This window comes from Vombatus ursinus, unplaced genomic scaffold (genome assembly GCF_900497805.2).
Source record: "Vombatus ursinus unplaced genomic scaffold, bare-nosed wombat genome assembly UNPS02014807.1, whole genome shotgun sequence".
Taxonomy (NCBI): Eukaryota; Metazoa; Chordata; class Mammalia; order Diprotodontia; family Vombatidae; genus Vombatus; species Vombatus ursinus.
This window is the reverse complement of record NW_020954585.1, coordinates 16,656,483-16,663,548: the sequence shown is the minus strand read 5'-3', so window position 1 is coordinate 16,663,548 and position 7,066 is coordinate 16,656,483. Positions and strand designations below refer to the sequence as shown.

Here is a 7,066-nt window from a genome sequence, read left to right as displayed (position 1 = left end):
TACATTCACATTTTTAGGGAGTTTGTTGCTTGAGTAGGATTTTGTACCTCTTGTGACAACCTGTTAATTCCCTTTCCAATTTTTTCTTCCATAGTTGTTATTTCTTTTTTTTAAATAGTTGTTTTTTCTTTTCTAATGTTTTTTCCTCAAGCACTTTCATTCCATTTATAAAAACACTTTCAAACCATTTCTGAAAACTCTTCATCTCTTCCAGGAATTCTAGCTGAGTTTTTGCTCAAGCTGTGTTTTTCTGTGAAGCATTGCTTATAGTTATTTTGGAATCATTTTCATCTTCTGTGTTCTTCTGTCTTGAGAGTCTCTGCCACCATCATAGCTCATTATGATATGAATTTTTTTTGTCTGCTTATTTTTCCAGGCTACTCCCTGACTTCAAATTTGATGTCTGGACCAGGCTCTGCCACACTTCTAGAGGAAAAATCTGGGCTAAACCTGTTGCTTCTTTCTTGGAGTATTGAATGTCGTATTATTCCATTATCTTAGGGACAATCTGGGAACCTACACACTTTCAGTGCTTCCAAAGTGGTCTGATGCAGGGCAAAATCTGTTTTCTGCCCCTCTGGTCTGAGGTCTGCAAGTCATTACCTGATTTGCTAGAGTAGACTGCTGATGGATTCTACCTGTATCTGCCAGCTAAAAAACTTCTATTGGCTCAGTGGAAGAATCATTCCTCCTCTTTGGTCTGAGATTCCTGCCTTAGTTATTCCCCTGCAAGTTGGGCTAGATCAGGGGAACCTGCAGCCTCGAGGCCATGTGTGGTCCTCTAGGTCCTCAAGTGGGGCCCTTTGACTGAATCCAAACTTCACAGAACAAGGGGATTGTTTTGCAGCCTCCTGGCAGCAAGTTCCCCACCCCTGGGCTAGATGCTGGCTCTGTCAGTCTTTCAATCAATAAACATACATTTATCTATCTATCTATCTATCTATCTATCTATCTATCTATCTATCTATCTATCATCTATCTATTTATCTATTTATTTATTCATTCATTTATTTATTTAATTTCCAAGTGAACCTTTAATCTCTCCAAGGGACAGACAGGCCTTGGCACACCTTTAGGTGTACCACATGAAGCCATAGTTAGTGTAGACTCGCCCCTCATTGGTTGGTAGGCTGTACAGCTCACCCAAGGTTGGAGGCACATTTCGGGTAATATGGAAGACAGACTCACCCACCTTCCAGCCAGGAACATCTTTCATGATTATAGCCTCCTCCCCAGGTTGTCTCTCAACATACGCAGCTTCCTCAGCTCTTCCTCTGGCTGCAACAGTGGCATTAATGTAATGCAGACTTCCAAGTCTTCAATCAGCCAACATCTTTGTTCTCGGTTCCACTTCGTCATGCCCCAGTGGCCAAACAACAGCGTCCTGATGCCAATGGCAAACATGTTATAGCTAGATATTCCCGACGGGGCAGGTTCCTCTTGTAATCAATGAGACTGCAGCCCCCTATCGGGGGCATGTCCTGTTTCACCTTCGATGCTGCCATCTTGCTGGCCCCTCAATAAACATTTATTAAGTGCTATGTGCCAGGCAGGGTGTTAAGTAATGGAGAAAAAGTCCCTGTCCTCACTGGGTTCATATTCTACTGGGGGAGACAAACATAAAAATGACAAATTACCTATAGAATATATACAGAGCAGATAGAAAGTCATCTCAGAGGCAAAGTAATAATTGTTTGATGGAATCAGAAAAGGTCTTCTTCTGGTTGAGAGAAACCAAAACTCTTCATTCCATTTGGCATTCTTATCCCAATGGGACCGGAGTTATTGTCCCATTTGTTCCACCAACTATTATGTGTAATCTGATTTCCACCCCAGCCTAGGGTGTTTTACATTCCCCTACAAGTGTAAAGGAATATGTAACTGCTGAATGGTGGAGAGAATGATGATAATGATGCTGTTGACATGTGAAAGGAATTTATTGGGTAGGTCACAAATGCTCTTGGGAGAGATATGTAGACAGAGCTCATTCCAGGAGAAAGAGGAAAAAAAAAAGAATTTTAAATAGTTGACATGTATGGGAAGCCAGTCTAATCATGTCTCTGGACTTGCTTGAAAATCTAGAGACTCTTGAGAATGGACTTTCTCTGGGTAAGATCCTTTTATCTAACCTAGTTCAAGCTGAGATTTTACCCTGCCCCCAACTCAAGAGCTCATTAATATTCTTTTGTATATCCTGTAACTTCCCTGACTTCTGTTTGTTCTTTTGCTAGGACAAAAGGCTTTATTTAATTATTTGACATTATTCAGTATGAATGAAAAAAAATTGATTGTAATTTGTAATGATCTTCTGTGCGATCATTGTTTCATGAGAAGAGACCAAGACAGTGTGTATGAGCTTGGGGATACCCTTCCCCCTTAAAAGCAATTTTGCTTCTTAATTCAGATTCATATCCTTAGACCTAAGACATTTGAGGCATAGCAGATAGATATAATTTTAGTCCAATAAGCCTCTTTAAGACTTTTGATTGAAAAAGCTATCAGCCTTGGGGTACTCCTGGAACCTATCTGTCCCTCTCACACAGCTAGTATGCTAGGAATACAGAAATGGGCTTTGGTTCTCCTCTCCATAGAGAGGACATTTATCTGTGAAACTGATGAGTTGTGTCTATATATATTTAAACAACCAACACAATAATCTTACATTTAGCCAATATATCACATATGTAATCTTGGGCAAGTCTTGTAAATTCTCTAGACCCAGATTTCCTGATATCTAAAATAAGGGAATAATAAATGATCTTTCAAATTCTTCATGGCACTATCAGTAACTTTTGAGATCTGTTTACTTTGTAATTAACCAGAAATAAGGGAACCTTTAATTTTTGATCTGGGAACTCAAGATTTAATTGAGTTTAATACTAGGAGGTATTCAGATTCAAAGAAGAAAAGCCATATTGTGCCATAGAAAGAATGATGGTTTGGAAGACAGAGGAACTGGGCTTTAATCCTGGCTCTGTTACTTATTACCTATGGGACTTTGGGGAAGTTATTTCACCCTTTTGAGCCTCAGTTTCCTCATCTGTAAAATGATGAGTTAGACAAGATATCTTCCAAAGTTCTTTCCATCTATTGGTCCCTGATCCTAAAAATATGCAATGGCTTGCACAGGATAGATAGGTTTCTAAGGCAGACTTCTGAAACATTCTGACATTAGTTCCAGTAGGTCATAAAAACTGTTAAACTGTGGACTGTCTCCCTGCTGGGGCTGGCAGCTCTTATCTATGTAAGGCGAAGGCCATTTAACATATTTTAAGTAAAATGAAATATGTGTCATTTGTCATGGCTGTGCAGTATGTACTTTTGGCAAATAGACCCTGATGGGTTTTAACTCTAGGGAATGTTTGCTTTATAGGAGCTGTAAAAATGGTTATTTTCTTATTTCATTTTTTTCAAGCAGTTCTTAACCATGCATGTTTAATGCAAAAAGGCTGTCACCCACCTAGTTATAGCTGCCTGAGAAAGGCAAAAGAGTTGTAAAAGCATAGCAGTTATAGAGCATAAATAAACAGCTATTATTGCTTAATTACAAAAATATAGCCCCTAATAAAATATGGGCTGTGACCCAATACAAATAATCCCATTGTAAGCAAAAACAGTCAATGGGTGGTTGTAGAATCAAATGACTAAGTGTTTCTTTTAAGAAGTTTTCAATTTTTTTTAGTACTTAAAAGTATCAAAGCAAATCTTATGAGCATCTTGTAGAATAAGGAGCAGGTCATACACTTGCTAAAAACTTTGACATTATTCAGCATGAATGGAAAAGAATTGAAGGTAATTTTTAAAATGTTCATTAATAAACAGGAATGGAAATGGCCCATTCTAAAAAGCTAGAGGGATCACTGAGCATTTGATTTTATTAATAAGTACAATAATAGTTATAAACATGACTCTTTACATTGCTTTCTTCTCCCAGAATTTTAGTTAGTTAAATTAAAGTTGACTTAATTTAATTACTTTTTGTTATTTTGAAGTTAACATTGATAAACACAAATGTTTTCATATACAAAGAGCAAAGTTCTTAGGAATAGCTGATATCTATAGGTCTTTCCCAATTATCAGAATTATTCTTTACTTCCATTTCTGTGTCTCAGGAAAAATAATCAGTTTCTAGGTGTCTTACTTTGCAAATTGACCCTAGGAAAATCATAGATACTAAGATTTCATTGAATACCAGTTGGTGTCATGGATTAATGTCCCCCACTCATCCTCCCATATCAGAACGCTACTACTGTAATAGAAAGTCTCAAAGAGAACTGAGGTCACTAAGCAACTAGAACCAAGTTGAAATAAACCCAAATGTAGAAGAAAATGGTTGAGCATACATTGGAATATCTTTAGGTGATTCCCTTCACCTTCAATTATCCAAGTAATTCAGGCAAAACCAAAGTGTTCTGCCTGAATTATTCAGGTAGTTGGACTTATTGAGCTGTGATTAGAAGAAGAAAAATCAACAAAGAAAAACTTTGATCTTGCTGTTTTTGATGATTGAAGGAACTAAGAACAGTAGAGGAGTAGTTTGAGAATAAATAACTGCAGGCACTTGTACTCAAAAAAGGAGGGGGTAATGGTGGGGATTGTTCAGTGAGCAATTTGATGAGTCTCCCAATTAACTGGATGAGAATACAGTGTGTAGATATTGGTCTGAAATGCAAGTCCCATAGAGGGAGATTCATGGTGGCACCTTATAGAAAAATACAGGGATATTGTGTGATTGGTTCTTAGTGATTAGGGCTTCCTTCAAGGGAATTGGTAATTGTATCAGGGTACATGGAGTTTTGTCAGAAGTTAACCTTCTGCTATGATCCATAAAAATGAGATTGGCACCCTTTTTTCTGTTTTGTTTTTTTTTTTTCCTCTGTTGGACTTCCAGAGCAGTAGCCACCAAATTTGGAGAGATCTTTCCCTTCCTTGCCAAAGTAACAGAAAAAAAAGCTACACAAAGGATATATGCTTACTCAGGTGGCCACAGGTTCTTGAATCTCAGGATCCTCAACTTCTGACTGTCTGTTTCCTTTTCTGAGCACAAGTCAAATACTAGAATTTTCAAGAATAGACTTTCTATGCCTTAGATCAGGAAGTAGCCGGGCATTGCTGAAAGTCCCTGCAAACACACTAGGCAGAGGTAGGTATATGTTTGACCTCGGCCTGAGAGAAGGGTCACTAAGTGGACAATCTCAGCATTAGGTGTTACTTTGTGGGTATAGTAGAAACAATATTTATTACTATTCTGATTGTGCTCCATGTCAGTAGACCCCAGTGCACAGCTAGAAATTCTTCATGTATGGTCGAAGAAGTCTGGAAGGTCTCTACCACAAAGGTTAACTTCCTAACAAGGAAATAAAACTGTCCTCAAGATTTAATTGGTCTGGAGGGCAGGTAGGTGGTACAGTGGATAGAGCACCAGCCCTGGAGTCAGGAGGACCTGAGTTCAAATCCAACCCCAGACACATAACACTCATTAGCTGTGTGACTCTGGGCAAGTCCAATCCAAATGACTCACAAAAAAAAATAAGTAAACATAAATAAATAAAAAATAAAAAAAAGATTTAATTATTCCAGAAGAAGAAGACCCAAACCATTGAAGAAGCTTTCTGATAGCCTAAGGCAGCTAGTGGTGCAGTAGATAGAGTACTGGGCCTGCAGTCAGGAAAACCTGAGTTCAAATCTAGCCTCAGACACTAGCAGTGTGACCCTGGACAAGTCACTTAACCCCACTTGCCTTTAGTTCCTCAGCTACAAAATGAGCTGGAGAAGGAAATGGCAAACTACTCTAGTATCTTTGCCAAGAAAACCCCAAATGGTGTCCCAAAGAGTTGGACATCACTAAATGTCTGAACAACAATAACAACAAAGGTATAAAAGCCTGTAGCATGAGTGATGTATCTCAGGCATAAGAGACACTCCACTGATGTTCAAATCAACATACCCCTCTAACTAAGCAAGTCAGCCTGACAAATGTGGAAGAGAGGGGAGCTATGAAGTAATGCTACATCTTTGCAGAATATGCTTTCCATGTTGAGCAAATTTTCTTTTATTGTTCAATTGTATATGACATATATGAGCAACTCTGGCCCAGAGTCAAACCTGGCCCAGAGTAACTAATCCCAAATTTGGGAATTCCCAAGAGGATGAGAGTTCCTGAGTTCAATCATTTGGGAACCAACCACCTGGAGTGAGGATATTTTCTCCACATGGTACTTCTTGGAGAAGGAAGTACATCAATTGAAAATCTGAAATTTAAGGGCTGAAATTATGCCATGGGGACAGGGGGAAAGGGTGCTAGAGATCTGGACCTTGCCAATCTCACTATTATTGGAAATTGCTCAGTCTGTGCAGGTCCAATGTGAAGGGAAATAATTTGATCAGCAGCCTCCTCCCATCCCCTCCCCGAATTATGTCTACCTTCTGAGGAAGTCTAATGAGTGTAGTGGGTTGTTTAAATACTTCAAGTTTCTGTATTTATCTATGAGTTTCTGTGAATTTTTTCTTTGCATCTTAGGCATTTTCTGTAGTGAGTGAAATAAAGACTGAGCCATATCTGATTGACTATGGATATGTAATTCACTGTGTGAGAGTTGGAAGCCCTACTATGCACATCTGGAGAGGCCTAGACACAAGTTATACCTGACTTTTGCATTGGAGATTTCCCCAGAGTAAAATGTCAGTCTGGGGGCAATAAACCAACTAGAAAAATTGATCCCTTGGGGATCAAACTAAATGCCTACCAGCCCAGAGTCCTTGAGGGGACCAGAGCCATAATTTACAAGCAATAAAACATTTCCCAAGGTATAGACAGATTGCAGACTACTTATTCTAACAGTGATTCAGAAGTGCTTTTTTTTTGAAAAAAGAAGCTTAAATCTTTCTACTTGTCTCTTTTCCTGCCTCTATGCAGAACTGGTAGATTAGAATCTGGTGAAGGACCCAGTGCCAGTGGTTCTCCCTGTCACGTTCTCTCAAGCCTCCCACATTCCTCAGTGACTCAGCAGCTTTTTCACACACACACACACACACACACACACACACACACACACACACACACACA

The 7,066-nt window shown here is 38.9% G+C and overlaps 1 pseudogene; it reads right to left on the bottom strand.

The window, feature by feature from the left end:
• Positions 1-1,072: 1,072 nt before the first annotated feature.
• LOC114051999 lies at positions 1,073-1,505 on the bottom strand (annotated as a pseudogene).
• Positions 1,506-7,066: the final 5,561 nt, after the last annotated feature.